This window comes from Brachyhypopomus gauderio, chromosome 1 (genome assembly GCF_052324685.1).
Source record: "Brachyhypopomus gauderio isolate BG-103 chromosome 1, BGAUD_0.2, whole genome shotgun sequence".
Taxonomy (NCBI): Eukaryota; Metazoa; Chordata; class Actinopteri; order Gymnotiformes; family Hypopomidae; genus Brachyhypopomus; species Brachyhypopomus gauderio.
The window spans coordinates 49,012,971-49,034,196 of NC_135211.1; the positions used below are offsets into that span (position 1 = coordinate 49,012,971).

The 21,226-nt window shown below is 39.3% G+C and overlaps 1 long non-coding RNA gene across 6 annotated transcripts; it reads right to left on the reverse strand.

Moving 5' to 3' along the window:
• Positions 1–18,344: 18,344 nt before the first annotated feature.
• Positions 18,345–20,833, reverse strand: LOC143523436 (uncharacterized). 6 transcript variants are annotated; one of them, XR_013133344.1, is made up of 5 exons: positions 20,499–20,683; positions 20,305–20,390; positions 19,738–20,075; positions 19,156–19,278; positions 18,345–18,577 (listed from the first exon to the last, which is right to left on the reverse strand). It is a non-coding gene; the product is annotated as an uncharacterized LOC143523436 (long non-coding RNA). The 6 variants fall into 6 exon arrangements; XR_013133342.1 differs by adding an exon at positions 20,772–20,833 and having other exon boundaries at positions 18,345–20,075; positions 20,499–20,550; XR_013133345.1 differs by adding an exon at positions 20,709–20,768 and having other exon boundaries at positions 18,345–20,075; positions 20,499–20,550.
• Between the last annotated feature and the right edge of the window lie 393 nt (positions 20,834–21,226).

Sequence of the window (21,226 nt, forward strand, 5' to 3'; positions counted from 1 at the left end):
TTTCGGCTTTACGGAATCCCAGAAGACATCGTTTCCGATCGTGGACCACAGTTCACCTCTCGGGTCTGGAGGGAGTTCCTCGCAAAGCTGAACATCACGGTCAGTCTGACATCCGGCTACCACCCACAGGCTAACGGGCAAGTAGAGCGCGCAAACCAGGAGCTGGGTCGGTTTCTGCGTGCCTATTGCAGTGAATATCCCGACACCTGGAGTTCGCTGCTCCTGTGGGCTGAATACGCTCAGAACTCCTTGGTTCAGTCCAGCACCAGACTAACCCCCTTTGAGTGCGTTTTAGGGAGACAGCCGGCTCTATACCCCTGGAACGCTGCCACATCCGACCAACCCATTGTGGAGGACTGGTGCAGGAGAAGCGAGCGAGTGTGGGCTGACACGCACCGTAAGCTGCAGGAGGCGGTGCGACGCTTCAAGGCTAAAGCTGACCGGCGGAGAAGCGAAGCCCCGGAGTACCACGCAGGGGACAAGGTTTGGGTGTCAACCAGCGATGGCCGTCTTGGGCCGAGGGGTAAGCTGACAGACCGTTACGCGGGGCCCTACGTCATTGCCCGACGCGTTAACCCCGTTACATACCAGCTTCGACTGCCGGGGGACAGAAGAGTGTCCAGGGCCTTCCACGTTTCAGCCCTGAAGCCGTACCGGGAGGGTCCTCTGAGCGCGGAGGCCAGACCGAGACCGCCGTCTCCGTTACAGCTGTCAGACGGACCTGCGCACCACGTTAGTAGGTTGCTGAGCTCTCGGCGTCGGGGTGGAGCGCTGCAATATCTGGTGGACTGGGAGGGCTACGGCCCTGAGGAGCGGTCGTGGGTTCCGGCTTCTCGGGTGCTGGACCCCTCCATGCTCGCCTCCTTCCATCGAGAGCATCCCAGTCTTCCTGCTCCGCGCCGTCCGGGACGCCCGAGGAAAGTCCGGCTGGAGGGATCCTTGGGGAGGGGTTCTGTCACGGTAGGCCGGCCCGGAGGCCGCCAGAGGGCGCCCAAACACACACCTTCGGTCACACGCACACCCACAACCACACGCAGCACACCCTCGCAGCCTCGTTCACTCCCACCTTCCCAATCACCAGAGTACTAGCACCTGTATCTAATCAGCTGGGGTGTATTTATTTCCACAGGTCGCGCCGTCCAGTGCTGCGCATTTACCTGGCTACCCCGTCTCGCTCCGTGGGAGAGAAGATTGTTACTCGCCTGTGTGCCTTAGTCCTCGTTGATCGCTTCTATTATACTTTTCTTTTGCTTATCTGTTTCTACTGCCTTGGTGCCTGAGTTCCTAAGTTTCTATGGAGAATAAAACAGGTCACCCTCAGCCTCTGTCTCCTGCTGCTTCTGTCCAAACGTCACATCATGCACACACACATACACACACACACAACGTACAGAGTGTGGAAAAGCAGAGGACCGGTCTGCGTCAGAAGGACGGAAATGAAATTAATGGGGTGCACTTTATAAATATTAATATGCGTTTTAAAATTTAGATTTGGGGTAAAAAAATCAAGTCTTTGCAAGTAAACAAGTTCAAGTCCAATTCAAGTCCCAAGTTATTGGTGTAAAAATCCAAGTCAAGTCTAAGTCTCTAAATATTTTTTCAAGTCAGGTCAAAAGTCTTAATATTAATAACTTGAGTCTGACTCGAGTCCAAGTCATGTGACTCGAGTCCCCACCTCTGATGGCAACTAAAAATATGCCCTGTTGGCTATCAGCAGTGTTGGGTAAGTTACTTTTAAAAAGTAATTCGTTACAGTTACAAGTTACCTTGTTTAAAATGTAATTGTAGTGTAACTTTTCTGATTACTTTTGAAAAGTAATGTAACTAATTACTTTTGGATTACATTTTGATTACTTTAAGGTTTAAATGAGTATTGACCCATGATCAACATTTAATTTTTGAGAACTGACAGTGTGAACCTTAAAAGAGTACTAAGCTGAGAGAGAATTGCTGACAGGCAATCACAGGAGGTCCACAAGAAGAGATGCCTGCACCAGGCATGTAAGATCAGACTACTGTCATCGGGCCATGCTCTTTTCTGCTACTCCCCCAGGCTCTACCATTTTCACAGTTTGCGGACTAACACAAGCAGGTTCAGAAACCACTTCTTTCCCACAGCGGTCACCTTATTGAACTCTTCCCAAAGACCATTCTTTCCTTCCCCTCTATCCATACAAAATCTGTACAGTGTTCCTCTTCAATTCACATCTGTATAGCCCTATCTACAGTGGTATAGGATAATCTGTATGATTCCATCTGTATTTATCACATTTATTTATGCCATGCTATTTTTCTTTGCCCTGTGCATTGTACTGCCATAACTGCATTACACACACATGCATTTCCCTAGGTAATTTATCTACTCTGCACATATCTATTTACCATCTTTACTTACACTAGCTGTAACTAACTGCATTGTATCTCTAAATACTGCATTCTATACAATCTGCACGTGTTGCACTTGATTAGATACCAAACTGCATTTCATTACTTCATACAAATTTAATTCAAATGTATTGCTTGTCGAACGGTAGGTCTAAGATAGGTCCAATGATAGCCTACCAATTGGGTAGGCTAGGTCGTGTCATAGACATCGACAAACGTTTTTCCAATACCAAACAGTAATAAATATTCATTTGATACCGTCTGTCATTGTCTCTAATAGTCATGTATGATTCCAGCGAATACCTGTTTAGGACTTTAAACAGCTAATTTGGTTAGCCTGTAAATCAAGCTAGCATGCTAAAGAACAAACACATTCAAGTGAATGGTAGTAGCTAGCCTAGCAGGTAGCTAACTGTGGAAACCACAGTGTGACGGTCAGCATACCTTGCTGTTAGCTCGCTTACAACCTCAATAGTGGTTGCCTTCTGATCGGAAATAAACCTCCAAACTCCGAAATTTACACAAAGGCTTGGCATAATCACAAATAGTTGCCGATGGTGGCACATGGTTCACATTTATTGACAACACGAAAACAAAACAAACGCTTCTTAAATGTCCAGTGCTTGAAGGCGTCTGTCATTGCTGCTTGAGCTGAAACTGAACCGCGCGTTTGCAAGCGGGAAACAAGCGGCAAACGGCGATATAGGGCGCAAAGCAATAAAAATATCATTAAATATTTCGCAAAGGTTTTTGTTTATATTTTTAAAATGTAACTAAAATTATAAGATATACATGAACGAAATCATTTAACTGAATTCATGAAGTCATTTAACTGTCCATGATGCCGAAATGAACTTGATATTCATTCGATAATTTACATACATGTTATGATAATATGTATATATATTCAGATTGAGGAGAAAAAATAACGTTGATACATGGCAACTAAAAACAGGCCCTGTTGGCTATCAGGCACCGGTCAGATCAGCACTGGGCTTTTTTTTTTTTTTTTGTTTTTTTTTGTTTTTGTTTTTTTTTCGTTTTTTTGGTATACCTTTTTTTTTTACTCTTAACCTAGCGTGGGGTTCGATCCCGGGTCTTGCTGACCCAAGTGCTTCAATGACCAGTGCCCTACCCATTAGGCCAACAATAGGGCCGGTTATGGGTCACAATTCATAATATACAAAGTTAAAATACACGACATATGCGCATGCGCCTTGCAATTACGACGTCACCGCATCAACGGACAAACTTCTCAAAGAAGCTTATATTTCAAGCACAAAGTGGACTTTTGCTTTCTTTCCAGTGTATTTCATCTATAGTTATATTTTGAAACGGTTTATGGGATTAAATTATTAACTTCATCAAGCGTTTTAACCATTGATCTGTAATATAGATCAATGGTTTTAACAACCCACTTTGAATTAACCTTCATTTTATAATTACCCCAGGCGTTTATTTGGATTGAAACATTATTCCCATGAACAGCACACTTTTGGATTCTGGAGGGCGCAGTTCGTACATAAAACATCCAGGCATCACCTGCTCAGTTTTTAATTGTAATTAAATTGTGATTTCTGGGACATTGGGACATTAGGATATCCGGCACATTTCAAATTCTGTGCATTGACATAATGTCATGAGATGGACTGAACAGCTTTTGTATAGTGGAAAGGTGATTTTGATATACACGAAGGAAGTCATTTAAATAAAGTCATGAAGTCATTTAACTGTCCAAGGTGCTGAAATGAACTTGATATTCATTGGATATTTTACGTATATATTATAAATAATGCATAGTTCGATTTTTCAGATTGAACAAAAAAAAAAAAAAAAAACCGGTAGTGGCAACTAAAAATGTGCCCTGTTGGCTATCAGGCACCGGTGAGGTGGGCACTGGGTATTGATCTATTGGCCCTTGTGATCCTCCTGTAACTGAGCCCGTCATTCTCATCACTGTCATTAAGAAACCTAGCGCAGCGCGTTTCCTCTCGGCTCCCTGATCCAGGGCCTCCACGCTCAATATCATTATTGAAGTTATGGGGTCACACACCCGGTGGCGGATTTGAACTCTCGTCGTTCTGCGTGACTGACCAGTGCGCTACCCATTACGCCAAGAACGGGCAAGGTCAAAGGTCAAAAATTCATAATATACAAAGATAAAATATTCGAAACGTGCGCATGCGCATTGCGATTATGCCGTGACACGGCACCAACGGATAAACCTCTCAAAGAAGCCTATGTTTCAAGCACAAAGCGGACTTTTGCTTTCTTTCCATTTTATTTCACCTATAGTTATAGTTTGAAATGATTTATCGTATTAAATTACTAATTTCATCAGGCGTTTTAAGAACCCACCTTGAATTAACCTTCATTTTATGATTACTTTCATTCCATAAACCCCAGGCGCTTATTTGGATTGAAACAATAGTCCCATGACCAACACACTTTTGTATTCACACTTTTTGTAGTTTTTAAAACAGACTATTCATATATAAGGCCACTGGAAACATGTCAGCACCGGCTAAGTCTCTTTATTAAGAGCTGAGCAGATCTCTCCAAAAGTCTCCGGGCGCAGTGGCGCGTACCTGTAATCCACGTTACTTGGAGGCTGAGCTTGGAGGAGCTTGTGAGTTCGGGGCTTCTGGGCTGCACCGCGCTGTGTTGATCGGTTGTCCCCACTAAGCTCGCTGTCGATATGGTGTCCCTGAGGGAGCTTCGGGCCACCAGGTCGGAAACAGAGCAGGTCAAAGCCCCCTTACCGATCAGTAGTGGGAGCGCATCTGAGAACAGACGCTGTAGCGCAGCCCGAGCGATAAAGTGTGACCGAACCTTTTACAGCGCACCTGTCTGACTTTTGTGCTGGAACCTGCTTGACTGATTTTATGTCTAAAACTCATCTCAACGTGTTTGATTAGCTCGTTAATTTAGCATCAGAATTAAAGTGATAATTTCGTGCCAAATCTGAGGCTAACAAAAACTGTTTGGATTTTAACTGGCAGATTACGAGCAAAATGAGTTAACCACAACAGCAATGAACTCATTTTATTGCCTTGTAAAGCATATAAAATTATAAAATTGTTGTGATTTCTGGAACATTCCAAATTCGGCACGTTGATAATGCGATAGGATTCAGTGCAATGTTGATATTGATATACATGAACGAAATCATTTAACTGAATTCATGAAGTCATTTAACTGTCCATGATGCCGAAATGAACTTGATATTCATTCGATAATTTACATACATGTTATGATAATATGTATATATAACAGTGGCGTGCACACATAGACATCAGGTGGTGCTAAAGCACCACCAACTCTGCCCTTTATCAACGAAAGTGCCCTTTTGAAACTTCGTTTTTTTTTTTTTTTATTATTATCATTATACTGAGGTCGGTTTGAAATGATCTTTTGAAAACCTGAGCGATTAAAAACAATGCCCTGAAATGAGCCACCACCTCACACACACCCGACCTCTCTCTTCCTTTAACACCAGATGCGCTGCAGCAGTTCAGTTCAGCGAGTGGAAGGAAGCGTCTTCAGCACAGCACACACGCTCACAGATAGACTTCTTCTCCCGTCCCCACCAGCCAGGTCACATACACATCAAGTCAAATCGTACCGTTTGCCCTCTAAGCCCAACGTGAAATCATTTTCTTGTGTTGTAAAATGTCTCATACAGCACTAAACTACTAAGCATTTTTAGCCGACTGGTCACCTGATAAACTAGTCGCACTAGCCCAAATCAATGATAGATAACGTGAGGACGACCACATACAAATAATTAAGGTAGAGTTTGCAAATCTATGTGTTAAGCTGAACGTCTTCTGTTGTATAGGTTTTGTTAGGCAACATAAATTACATTCATTTGTGAAAGAAGAAACGGGAAGTTCCCCATTACCTGTGAAAAATGCCCATCTGCATTCATGTAATGACAACATTCAGTAGTAGCCTATAACTCCTTCTCCTACTTTACGGTCTTTTACTGTCTTAATTGTAGGCCTATATTGATTTACTAATTGCAAAATATGTGCAATAAGGCCTGCAGTCAGTGGAGGGTAAACAGAAGTTACCTGAAGGACATGACTGTATATTGGATATGAATTATCAGAGGTGGGACCAAGTCAGTGTTTTGCAAGTCTCAAGTAAGTCCAAGTCTTTATCCTCAAGTCCCGAGTCAAGTCTCTAGCAAAGACAGTCAAGTCAAGTCAAGTCAAGTCAAGTCTCTGTGAAAAAGTCATAAGTAGAACTCCATGTTCAAATAAAAAGTGCTGATATTTTCACAGTACAATACAAAGAACCATAACAGCATTTTTCCCTCTCTTCTCTTATCTGGTTTCTTGGAGAACATGTGTGTCCATGTGTGAGTGACACAAGACAAACAAATATAAGAACTGAACAATGAACAGGAATCAGGAATGCAACTTTAGACATTTCAGTAAACTATTCTGCATTGCATTTGCAAAAGACCAAACTGGCCAAAAGTCTGTATGTCATTTGTGCACGATGAGGCCGTAGAATGATGTCCCCATAGCTGAAAACTCGCTCCACTTTTGTCAATATTTTTTTTTCTCGACGTAGATGTCTTCAAATACACAATCCATGCTGAGATAGAACTGGATATGATGGTGACAGAGAGAGGCTCTCTTCCCTGAGTTCAGATACAGAACCCCGGGTTGCCAACTCTCACGCATTGAGCGTGAGACACACGCATTTGACTGTCTTCACACGCTCTCACGCCACACATCCGATTTCAATCAATCAATCAAATTTTATTTATATAGCGCTTTTTACAACAGTTGTTGTCACAAAGCAGCTTTACAAGTGCCGAGTCCTAGCCCCCAGTGAGCAAGCCAAGGGCGACAGTGGCAAGGAAAAACTCCCTAGTTTTTTGCATGAGGAAGAAACCTTGAGAGGAACCAAGACTCAGGAGGGGAACCCATCCTCCTCTGGCCGACACCGGTCACCATGACAACAACAACAGTTTAAACAGAAAGAAATAAAGAAAAGGAAAAGATGTAGTAATGTCCATCATGGTGTAGGCTCATCCGGTCAGGCAGTAGGTGGCTGGCACTGGATGGATCGCTTGTCTCTCCTCATCTCATTTTTCCTCGAGCAGGCGGGCAGCCATGTGGAGAAAATAAAACAGGGAAAATTAGCTCTGTATGAGGACATATACAGGACAGATAAAATTAAACACATTTCAGGAGTGTGGCAGCAACTCCGGCATTAAGTTAAACTATTACAGCCTAGCTAAAAAGGCAGAACCAGAAGGTAACATAGGCTTGGGGGCATTCTGAGACAATGGCATCCATCCACTGCCCTGTCAACAAACTTGAGTGACCACGAGCAGTGACAGGACGACAGCACCAGCGCCCCAGTCTACCATAAAACCCTTCGTCTATAAACCCCTGGATCTGTACATTTATCTAAGGGGGGATATTAATTATCAAACGCTAAACCAAATAGGTGGGTTTTCAACCTAGACTTAAAGATTTTGACTGTGTCAGAGTCCCGTATGCAATTTGGAAGGTTGTTCCAAAGCTGGGGGGCGTTATAAGAAAAGGCTCTTCCCCCGTATTGATTTTAAAATTCTATTATTAACATATAAAGCACTGCACGGGCTTGCTCCTGAATACCTCCAGGAACTTATTTCCTACTATGAACCCCCACGTCCACTAAGATCACAGAGTGCTGGTCTTTTATTAGTTCCACAAATGAATGAGGTAACAGTAGGGGGAAGAGCCTTTTCTTATAAGGCCCCCCAGATTTCTCACGCCGAAAAAAAAAATCTAGTTTATTTACCTCTGATCCTTATCTATGATTCAATGAGTTACAAGTTCGCTCTGGCAACAACCAATGGCGATCGATCGATCGCGATATAATACTTAATTTGTGTCCATTTTACACCCCGCCCGGTAACAATTCACGTTGTGACTCGAGTCCCCACCTCTGGTCTATACCTTTTAGATATGAAAAGGATTCTGCTGTGCATTTGGAAGAACTTGATGTGGACTCAAGCAGTAGGTGAAAAGAAAACTCTACATGACCAAACAGAATCTTACAGAATATTGCACATTAGTGTCACACCAATTACTGTTTAATGCGGACAATTTATTATGTACACATGTTGTATTCAATGTGTCTTTGATTACCTTCATCTTCTAATGCTTGTTCTGTCCTCTGCTGTTCCGTTCGAGTTGTGCTCAAAAGGTATGGGTGGAAAAATGAAAAAGACCAAGTCATCCAAAACTCATAGAGAGAAAAATATAAAATGTCATTGCATAAATCATGATTCAGTAATAAAAATGTTGGTGTCCTGTATCAACCTCTCTTCAATGTCTATACCTTTTAGATATGAAAAGGATTCTGCTGTCCATTTGGAAGAACCTGGTGTGGACTCAAGCAGTAGGTGAAAAGAAAACTCTACATGACCAAACAGAATCTTACAGAATATTGCACACTAGTGTCACACCAATTACTGTTTAATGCGGACAATTTATTATGTACACATGTTGTATTCAATGTGTCTTTGATTACCTTCATCTTCTAATGCTTGTTCTGTCCTCTGCTGTTCCGTTCGAGTTGTGCTCAAAAGGTATGGGTGGAAAAATGAAAAAGACCAAGTCATCCAAAACTCATAAAGAGTGAAAAATATAAAATGTCATTGCATAAATCATGATTCAGTAATAAAAATGTTGGTGTCCTGTATCAACCTCTCTTCAATGTCTATACCTTTTAGATATGAAAAGGATTCTGCTGTCCATTTGGAAGAACCTGGTGTGGACTCAAGCAGTAGGTGAAAAGAAAACTCTACATGACCAAACAGAATCTTACAGAATATTGCACACTAGTGTCACACCAATTACTGTTTAATGCTGACAATTTATTATGTACACATGTTGTATTCAATGTGTCTTTGATTACCTTCATCTTCTAATGCTTGTTCTGTCCTCTGCTGTTCCGTTCGAGTTGTGCTCAAAAGGTATGGGTGGAAAAATGAAAAAGACCAAGTCATCCAAAACTCATAAAGAGTGAAAAATATAAAATGTCATTGCATAAATCATGATTCAGTAATGAAAATATTGGTGTCCTGCATGACACTCTCTTCAGTGTCTTTACCTTTTAGATATGAAAAGGATTCTGCTGTCCATTTGGAACAACCTGATGTGGACTCAAGCAGTAGGTGAAAAGAAAACTCTACATGACCAAACAGAATCTTACAGAATATTGCACACTAGTGTCACACCAATTACTGTTTAATGCAGACAATTCATTATGTACACATGTTGTATTCATTGTGTCTTTGATTACCTTCATCTTCTAATGCTTGTTCTGTCCTCTGCTGTTCCGTTCGAGTTGTGCTCAAAAGGTATGGGTAGAAAAATGAAAAAGACCAAGTCAGCCAAAACTCATAAAGAGTGAAAAATATAAAATGTCATTGCATAAATCATTAATCAGTAATGAAAATATTGGTGTCCTGCATGACACTCTCTTCAATGTCTATACCTTTTAGATATGAAAAAGATTCTGCTGTCCATTTGAAAGAACCTGATGTGGACTTAAACAGTAGGTGAAAAGAAAACTCTACATGACCAAACAGAATCTTACAGAATATTGCACACTAGTGTCACACCAATTACTGTTTAATGCTGACAATTTATTATGTACACATGTTGTATTCAATGTGTCTTTGATTACCTTCATCTTCTAATGCTTGTTCTGTCTTCTGCTGTTCTGTTCGAGTTGTGCTCAAAAGGTATGGGTGGAAAAATGAAAAAGACCAAGTCATCCAAAACTCATAAAGAGTGAAAAATAAAAAAAAGTCATTGCATCAATCATGATTCAGTAATAAAAATGTTGGTGTCCTGTATCAACCTCTCTTCAATGTCTTTACCTTTTAGATATGAAAGGATTCTGCTGTCCATTTGGAAAAACCTGATGTGGACTCAAGCAGTAGGTGAAAAGAAAACTCTACATAACCAAACAGAATCTTACAGAATATTGCACACTAGTGTCACACCAATTACTGTTTAATGCTGACAATTTATTATGTACACATGTTGTATTCATTGTGTCTTTGATTACCTTCATCTTCTAATGCTTGTTCTGTCCTCTGCTGTTCCGTTCGAGTTGTGCTCAAAAGGTATGGGTAGAAAAATGAAAAAGACCAAGTCAGCCAAAACTCATAAAGAGTGAAAAATATAAAATGTCATTGCATAAATCATTAATCAGTAATGAAAATATTGGTGTCCTGCATGACACTCTCTTCAATGTCTATACCTTTTAGATATGAAAAAGATTCTGCTGTCCATTTGAAAGAACCTGATGTGGACTTAAACAGTAGGTGAAAAGAAAACTCTACATGACCAAACAGAATCTTACAGAATATTGCACACTAGTGTCACACCAATTACTGTTTAATGCTGACAATTTATTATGTACACATGTTGTATTCAATGTGTCTTTGATTACCTTCATCTTCTAATGCTTGTTCTGTCTTCTGCTGTTCTGTTCGAGTTGTGCTCAAAAGGTATGGGTGGAAAAATGAAAAAGACCAAGTCAGCCAAAACTCATAAAGAGTGAAAAATATAAAAAAGTCATTGCATCAATCATGATTCAGTAATAAAAATGTTGGTGTCCTGTATCAACCTCTCTTCAATGTCTTTACCTTTTAGATATGAAAGGATTCTGCTGTCCATTTGGAAAAACCTGATGTGGACTCAAGCAGTAGGTGAAAAGAAAACTCTACATGACCAAACAGAATCTTACAGAATATTGCACATTAGTGTCACATCAATTACTGTTTAATGCTGACAATTTCTTATGTACACATGTTGTATTCAATGTGTCTTTGATTACCTTCATCTTCTAATGCTTGTTCTGTCCTCTGCTGTTCCGTTCGAGTTGTGCTCAAAAGGTATGGGTGGAAAAATGAAAAAGACCAAGTCAGACAAAACTCATAAAGAGTGAAAAATATAAAATGTCATTGCATCAATCATGATTCAGTAATGAAAATGTTGGTGTCCTGCATCACACTCTCTTCAATGTCTATACCTTTTAGATATGAAAAAGATTCTGCTGTCCATTTGGAAGAACCTGGTGTGGACTCAAGCAGTAGGTGAAAAGAAAACTCTACATGACCAAACAGAATCTTACAGAATATTGCACACTAGTGTCACACCAATTACTGTTTAATGCAGACAATTTATTATGTACACATGTTGTATTCATTGTGTCTTTGATTACCTTCATCTTCTAATGCTTGTTCTGTCCTCTGCTGTTCCGTTCGAGTTGTGCTCAAAAGGTATGGGTAAAAAAATGAAAAAGACCAAGTCAGCCAAAACTCATAAAGAGTGAAAAATATAAAAAAGTCATTGCATCAATCATGATTCAGTAATAAAAATGTTGGTGTCCTGTATCAACCTCTCTTCAATGTCTATACCTTTTAGATATGAAAGGATTCTGCTGTCCATTTGGAAAAACCTGATGTGGACTCAAGCAGTAGGTGAAAAGAAAACTCTACATGACCAAACAGAATCTTACAGAATATTGCACAGTAGTGTCACACCAATTACTGTTTAATGCTGACAATTTATTATGTACACATGTTGTATTCATTGTGTCTTTGATTACCTTCATCTTCTAATGCTTGTTCTGTCCTCTGCTGTTCCGTTCGAGTTGTGCTCAAAAGGTATGGGTAAAAAAATGAAAAAGACCAAGTCAGCCAAAACTCATAAAGAGTGAAAAATATAAAAAAGTCATTGCATCAATCATGATTCAGTAATAAAAATGTTGGTGTCCTGTATCAACCTCTCTTCAATGTCTATACCTTTTAGATATGAAAGGATTCTGCTGTCCATTTGGAAAAACCTGATGTGGACTCAAGCAGTAGGTGAAAAGAAAACTCTACATGACCAAACAGAATCTTACAGAATATTGCACAGTAGTGTCACACCAATTACTGTTTAATGCTGACAATTTATTATGTACACATGTTGTATTCAATGTGTCTTTGATTACCTTCATCTTCTAATGCTTGTTCTGTCCTCTGCTGTTCCGTTCGAGTTGTGCTCAAAAGGTATGGGTGGAAAAATGAAAAAGACCAAGTCATCCAAAACTCATAAAGAGTGAAAAATAAAAAAAAGTCATTGCATCAATCATGATTCAGTAATAAAAATGTTGGTGTCCTGTATCAACCTCTCTTCAATGTCTTTACCTTTTAGATATGAAAGGATTCTGCTGTCCATTTGGAAAAACCTGATGTGGACTCAAGCAGTAGGTGAAAAGAAAACTCTACATGACCAAACAGAATCTTACAGAATATTGCACACTAGTGTCACACCAATTACTGTTTAATGCTGACAATTTATTATGTACACATGTTGTATTCATTGTGTCTTTGATTACCTTCATCTTCTAATGCTTGTTCTGTCCTCTGCTGTTCCGTTCGAGTTGTGCTCAAAAGGTATGGGTAGAAAAATGAAAAAGACCAAGTCAGCCAAAACTCATAAAGAGTGAAAAATATAAAATGTCATTGCATAAATCATTAATCAGTAATGAAAATATTGGTGTCCTGCATGACACTCTCTTCAATGTCTATACCTTTTAGATATGAAAAAGATTCTGCTGTCCATTTGAAAGAACCTGATGTGGACTTAAACAGTAGGTGAAAAGAAAACTCTACATGACCAAACAGAATCTTACAGAATATTGCACACTAGTGTCACACCAATTACTGTTTAATGCTGACAATTTATTATGTACACATGTTGTATTCAATGTGTCTTTGATTACCTTCATCTTCTAATGCTTGTTCTGTCTTCTGCTGTTCTGTTCGAGTTGTGCTCAAAAGGTATGGGTGGAAAAATGAAAAAGACCAAGTCATCCAAAACTCATAAAGAGTGAAAAATAAAAAAAAGTCATTGCATCAATCATGATTCAGTAATAAAAATGTTGGTGTCCTGTATCAACCTCTCTTCAATGTCTTTACCTTTTAGATATGAAAGGATTCTGCTGTCCATTTGGAAAAACCTGATGTGGACTCAAGCAGTAGGTGAAAAGAAAACTCTACATGACCAAACAGAATCTTACAGAATATTGCACACTAGTGTCACACCAATTACTGTTTAATGCTGACAATTTATTATGTACACATGTTGTATTCATTGTGTCTTTGATTACCTTCATCTTCCGTTCGAGTTGTGCTCAAAAGGTATGGGTAGAAAAATGAAAAAGACCAAGTCAGCCAAAACTCATAAAGAGTGAAAAATATAAAATGTCATTGCATAAATCATTAGTCAGTAATGAAAATATTGGTGTCCTGCATGACACTCTCTTCAATGTCTATACCTTTTAGATATGAAAAAGATTCTGCTGTCCATTTGAAAGAACCTGATGTGGACTTAAACAGTAGGTGAAAAGAAAACTCTACATGACCAAACAGAATCTTACAGAATATTGCACACTAGTGTCACACCAATTACTGTTTAATGCTGACAATTTATTATGTACACATGTTGTATTCAATGTGTCTTTGATTACCTTCATCTTCTAATGCTTGTTCTGTCTTCTGCTGTTCTGTTCGAGTTGTGCTCAAAAGGTATGGGTGGAAAAATGAAAAAGACCAAGTCAGCCAAAACTCATAGAGTGAAAAATATAAAAAAGTCATTGCATCAATCATGATTCAGTAATAAAAATGTTGGTGTCCCGTATCAACCTCTCTTCAATGTCTATACCTTTTAGATATGAAAGGATTCTGCTGTCCATTTGGAAAAACCTGATGTGGACTCAAGCAGTAGGTGAAAAGAAAACTCTACATGACCAAACAGAATCTTACAGAATATTGCACAGTAGTGTCACACCAATTACTGTTTAATGCTGACAATTTCTTATGTACACATGTTGTATTCAATGTGTCTTTGATTACCTTCATCTTCTAATGCTTGTTCTGTCCTCTGCTGTTCCGTTCGAGTTGTGCTCAAAAGGTATGGGTGGAAAAATGAAAAAGACCAAGTCAGCCAAAACTCATAGAGTGAAAAATATAAAAAAGTCATTGCATCAATCATGATTCAGTAATAAAAATGTTGGTGTCCTGTATCAACCTCTCTTCAATGTCTATACCTTTTAGATATGAAAGGATTCTGCTGTCCATTTGGAAAAACCTGATGTGGACTCAAGCAGTAGGTGAAAAGAAAACTCTACATGACCAAACAGAATCTTACAGAATATTGCACAGTAGTGTCACACCAATTACTGTTTAATGCTGACAATTTATTATGTACACATGTTGTATTCAATGTGTCTTTGATTACCTTCATCTTCTAATGCTTGTTCTGTCCTCTGCTGTTCCGTTCGAGTTGTGCTCAAAAGGTATGGGTGGAAAAATGAAAAAGACCAAGTCAGACAAAACTCATAAAGAGTGAAAAATAAAAAATGTCATTGCATCAATCATGATTCAGTAATAAAAATGTTGGTGTCCTGTATCGAATTCTCTTCAATGTCTTTACCTTTTACATATGAAAAGGATTCTGCTGTCCATTTGGAAGAACCTGATGTGGACTCAAGCAGTAGGTGAAAAGAAAACTCTACATGACCAAACAGAATCTTACAGAATACAGGTGCTGGTCTTTTATTAGTTCCACAAATTAATAAGGTAACAATAGGGGGAAGAGCCTTTTCTTATAAGGCCCCCCAGATTTCTCACGCCGAAAAAAAAATCTAGTTTATTTACCTCTGATCCTTATCTATGATTCAATGAGTTACTAGTTCGCTCTGGCACCAACCACTGGCGATCGATCGATCGCGATATAATACTTAATTTGTGTCCATTTTACACCCCGCCCGGTAACAATTCACGTTCGCTGACCCCCCCCATTTGATTGGTTGTGCTGCAGCTCATGCACACACACATACACACACACACAACGTACAGAGTGTGGAAAAGCAGAGGACCGGTCTACCGCGTCAGAAGGACGGAAATGAAATTAATGGGGTGCACTTTATAAATATTAATATGCGTTTTAAAATTTAGATTTGGGGTAAAAAAATCAAGTCTTTGCAAGTAAACAAGTTCAAGTCCAATTCAAGTCCCAAGTTATTGGTGTAAAAGTCCAAGTCAAGTCTAAGTCTCTGAATATTTTTTCAAGTCAGGTCAAAAGTCTTAATATTAATGACTCGAGTCTGACTCGAGTCCAAGTCATGTGACTCGAGTCCCCACCTCTGATGGCAACTAAAAATATGCCCTGTTGGCTATCAGCAGTGTTGGGTAAGTTACTTTTAAAAAGTAATTCGTTACAGTTACAAGTTACCTTGTTTAAAATGTAATTGTAGTGTAACTTTTCTGATTACTTTTGAAAAGTAATGTAACTAATTACTTTTGGATTACATTTTGATTACTTTAAGGTTTAAATGAGTATTGACCCATGATCAACATTTAATTTTTGAGAACTGACAGTGTGAACCTTAAAAGAGTACTAAGCTGAGAGAGAATTGCTGACAGGCAATCACAGGAGGTCCACAAGAAGAGATGCCTGCACCAGGCATGTAAGATCAGACTACTGTCATCGGGCCATGCTCTTTTCTGCTCCTCCCCCAGGCTCTACCATTTTCACAGTTTGCGGACTAACACAAGCAGGTTCAGAAACCACTTCTTTCCCACAGCGGTCACCTTATTGAACTCTTCCCAAAGACCATTCTTTCCTTCCCCTCTATCCATACAAAATCTGTACAGTGTTCCTCTTCAATTCACATCTGTATAGCCCTATCTACAGTGGTATAGGATAATCTGTATGATTCCATCTGTATTTATCACATTTATTTATGCCATGCTATTTTTCTTTGCCCTGTGCATTGTACTGCCATAACTGCATTACACACACATGCATTTCCCTAGGTAATTTATCTACTCTGCACATATCTATTTACCATCTTTACTTACACTAGCTGTAACTAACTGCATTGTATCTCTAAATACTGCATTCTATACAATCTGCACGTGTTGCACTTGATTAGATACCAAACTGCATTTCATTACTTCATACAAATTTAATTCAAATGTATTGCTTGTCGAACGGTAGGTCTAAGATAGGTCCAATGATAGCCTACCAATTGGGTAGGCTAGGTCGTGTCATAGACATCGACAAACGTTTTTCCAACACCAAACAGTAATAAATATTCATTTGATACCGTCTGTCATTGTCTCTAATAGTCATGTATGATTCCAGCGAATACCTGTTTAGGACTTTAAACAGCTAATTTGGTTAGCCTGTAAATCAAGCTAGCATGCTAAAGAACAAACACATTCAAGTGAATGGTAGTAGCTAGCCTAGCAGGTAGCTAACTGTGGAAACCACAGTGTGACGGTCAGCATACCTTGCTGTTAGCTCGCTTTCAACCTCAATAGTGGTTGCCTTCTGATCGGAAATAAACCTCCAAACTCCGAAATTTACACAAAGGCTTGGCATAATCACAAATAGTTGCCGATGGTGGCACATGGTTCACATTTATTGACAACACGAAAACAAAACAAACGCTTCTTAAATGTCCAGTGCTTGAAGGCGTCTGTCATTGCTGCTTGAGCTGAAACTGAACCGCGCGTTTGCAAGCGGGAAACAAGCGGCAAACGGCGATATAGGGCGCAAAGCAATAAAAATATCATTAAATATTTCGCAAAGGTTTTTGTTTATATTTTTAAAATGTAACTAAAATTATAAGATATACATGAACGAAATCATTTAACTGAATTCATGAAGTCATTTAACTGTCCATGATGCCGAAATGAACTTGATATTCATTCGATAATTTACATACATGTTATGATAATATGTATATATATTCAGATTGAGGAGAAAAAATAACGTTGATACATGGCAACTAAAAATAGGCCCTGTTGGCTATCACCCAGACAGCACAGATACCCAGACAGCACAAGTACGTCTCAGAGACGTCGTATTTACATCAGTATATCGTAGAAACATCGCGTTCCATTTTCGAACGTCGCATATACATCATATGCACATCTAATTTACGATTTAAAGCGGGAGCGTCATATTCATCGCCATTGCATCGCTGCGACGTCAAAACAACGTTTCCCATCCTGATGTGGCAGAGTGAGATTTTTGGGGCAACCCCACTCCCTCCCTAATTGTAAATTGCGGTGGAGCCGTGTGAGTCGCGGGGTAGGTTAATCCTGGCATTATAAATAGCGGGGGTGTGGTTACGGGTGCGGATTCCCTTCTGTCATCCGGTTTTCCCAGCACCTCTAACGGTGGCAAGTTATCGTTGTTGGGCCTGGCTTCCTTTGGTGGACCAGCTTAATACCGTCGGGGTATGGCGCTTCTTTTGGCGTCTGATTATCGGTGCGTGCGGTGCGCTGAGAACTAACATACTCTGCTGTTTCGTCGCAGTTCGGTGGGCGCGTCATTGGAATTACTGTGCTGATCTATCTACCACGGGTGGGCAGTTACTATTTGCCCTTGATTTTACAAAACGTTGGCATATTAAAGAGTTTGCTAAGTAATGTTTTGATGGATTGATAGCATCAACAACAGCTGCAATGAAGGCATGGATAGTTATGTCCTGTGTTCGACACATACTGTGTTGTATGTGAGTGCTGTGTTTGTTTCAGTCTGTTAGAAAAATCATGTACTGACGAGGCCTGACAGCAGTGCATCCTGTTATATTTAATACTGAGATATAATTATAACATTATTTTTCTGTATATTCTAACTGACATGCATATACATTTTTAATTAAAGTTATGGTGTTGCATCTGTAAAGATGGTTGGTTGTGTCTATATGGCTACAATGATTTTGAGCTAGAATCAACAACATTCAAACAAAAAGTGAGAGCTACTGCACATTTATAGAAATAATAGAAATAATTGGTAATATTTATTTTACAGTTAAATAAATAACAGCAGAACCTAAAGCAAGAAGTTTACAAAAGAAAAAAAAAAAACAGGTTAGGTTAGGCCAAGTATTTACAACAATAATAACAGCAACAACAGTAATTTAACAAAAACAATAATTTAAAATCACAAACAATAAACATCACCAATAATAATACATAATAATAACCAGCCATTAATGCATTTTATTTGCAAGCTGGACATGTATAATCTTTATCAACTGGAGGCTTCTGGACGCAGTCATGGTGGTACCATCTCTCACAGTTGTCACAGCATATCTGGAACAAATGAAAAGCAGGTCTAACTGAAAGGTGCCCATCTAAAATGTAGAAATTACTATCATGCTTTACATTTTTAGTCCAAAGATTTGATGCAGTGCTCTATTGATAAGTTAAGTGCAAAGATGTTACAAAATAAATGATTGAGAATTTACTGCACTCATTTGCATGTCAGAGTTAGCATATTAAACTGCCTAAAAGGTGAGTGTAACATTCTGCTTGACGCAGAGCAGGGAGGCGGACACAAACGCTGAGAAGAGCGAGATTTATTCAAGGGGATTCCATAAACAGAGTCGTAGTCACGGGCACGGGTCATAACGGGAGGGCAATCAGGAATAAGAGTGTGTATTACAAGGGCCCAGAGGTAGAAGCCTGGATGCAAAGCAGTGAAAGGATGAGCCTTTTGAAAATGAAAATGTGAGAATTAGACCTTCCTTACTTGAACAGGAAGCCAGCATGGTGTTTTCAACAAGAATCACATGTTGACAAACAATATGAGCTGCAGTATTTTGAATGCTTTCTAGAAGCCAGCAAAATGTGAGTTACAGTAGTCAAGTGTAAAGATGACTAGAGCTTACTGATGTTGCTCGTATTGATTTAGCATTTCAAGAGAAAAGATCAAACTCATGAGGAGCTCCAGCAATGACACTTGAAGGTGAGGTTGTGTGTGAGCCATCCCAGGCTACATGACCAGATAAACCCTGAAGATAGGATGAGAACCAAGCATCACAAGAAAGTGATGAAATTCACATGTAGTAGTTCACAGTATCAAAAACAGTAGACCAATCTAGTAGGATGTGAACAGAAGACAACCTTTTCCTGGCTTTGTGGGGAGGTTTTGTTATTGACAATACAGCAATATCTGGTGAATACCCTGGTCTGTACCACAGATGGTTGACTTAAAGAAATTTGTTCCTCTCAAGATACTAATAAAACTGAGAAAAGACAGCCTGTTCCAAGGTCTCTGACAGAAATTTGAGAAAATGGGTCTAATTCACAGTATAACTGAGCATAATTATAAATGAGTATAATTCGTAGTTTGTAGGATTTAAAGGATCCCTGAGAAAATGCTATATTATGACATTATGTACGACTAATAGCCTAATATCTCAACAATAGTACATGCAGATCAATGTATTTAGATGTGTTGCTGCGCTTACCCAGTTTGTTTGATCATGATCCTCCATTCCACAGTAATGGCACAGGTTGCTCAGATTGTCTGAGATGAAAGTATTAATACATTTCCTCATTTTTACATGTCAAACATATGTCCATACAGGATGTGGTACTAATTAACTAGCATAAAACGTATATTATTTTAATAAAGAACATGCATTTCAGAGGACATAAATTTTATGCCATTTACAGTGACCAACCACAAAGACAACACGCCAGATTCCTGGAGGAGAGTCATGGCAATGCCCAGCCTCAGCTCATTGACTGCCTCTTGAGTGGTTTGGGTGTTGACAGCCATTTCCTTTAATATGCACTCCGCAAACTAAGGACAGTTTAGATCGATCAAAATGATAAGCCTGCATTGCTAAATAATAAGGTTGACTGTTAGACAACAAAATCTTTAATACAAGTAACTAAAAGATCTTGACAAATGCCACTTGACCTTCATCATCATAATTTGGGTTCAAGTGTAAAAATGGATAAAGTTCTTGTGAACTTTTAAATTAAAATTATAATGTTACAACAACTGCTGTAGTCTACTGTACACTCACGTTCAAAGCCAAGACACCACCACGATCCTGCTGACGTGCATGACGGAGAGTGCTGCACGTTACAGCCTGTCTTTCGCAGGAACGCCCTTTAGTGTAATTATGACAATACACACTCTTATTCTCAAAAATGCATTTGGGATGATTTCTAGTATGTGTATGATTTATTGTGATTTATAATACCACTGTATATTTACCTTGTTGCTTCCAAGCACCTGCCGTAAAATGCACCCCCTTGTAACTCAGTCTCTGTTGATGGTAGGTCAAATTCACTTTAGAATTACACAGCTGAGACCATTTCATGTTGATTGAGTTTCATTAATATAGGACAATACAGTTAAGCAATGTATAATCATCCTTCTCCAATACATTTGTCCTGGCAAATTACTGGGGGTCAATACACTTGCCATGACGTTCTAGAATGTTGACGTATAATGGAAAGGACCAATGAGCGTCCAGCAGTCCTGTACCTGTGGGTGAGCAACAGACGGACTTCTTCAGGGAAACCCAGGTAGGTTATGTAGTTATAACTAGGGATGCACCGAAATGAAAATTCTTAGCCGAAACCGAAAACCGAAAATGAGGAAACCAAGGCCGAAAGCCGAAAACCGAAATACATTATGCCAATTATTAGTAACATTGGATTTATGGCTAACCTCACTATTCAAAGAATAAATCAACTACAAAATTTGATTTGAAAATATGTATTTAGCACTGACATTACAGTAATGCATATTATAAAATAAAATTAGTGGTGGGCCGTTAACGGCGATAACACTGACAATGGCCGACCATTAATTAAATTTAACTCGCTTCCAGACCGTTTTTATCTGAGAGGATAAATATATGTATTTTATACGAGTTAAATTTAATTATAACTGACTGGCCTGAAAGATAAATATAAATTCTCTCATAAAAACGTGAC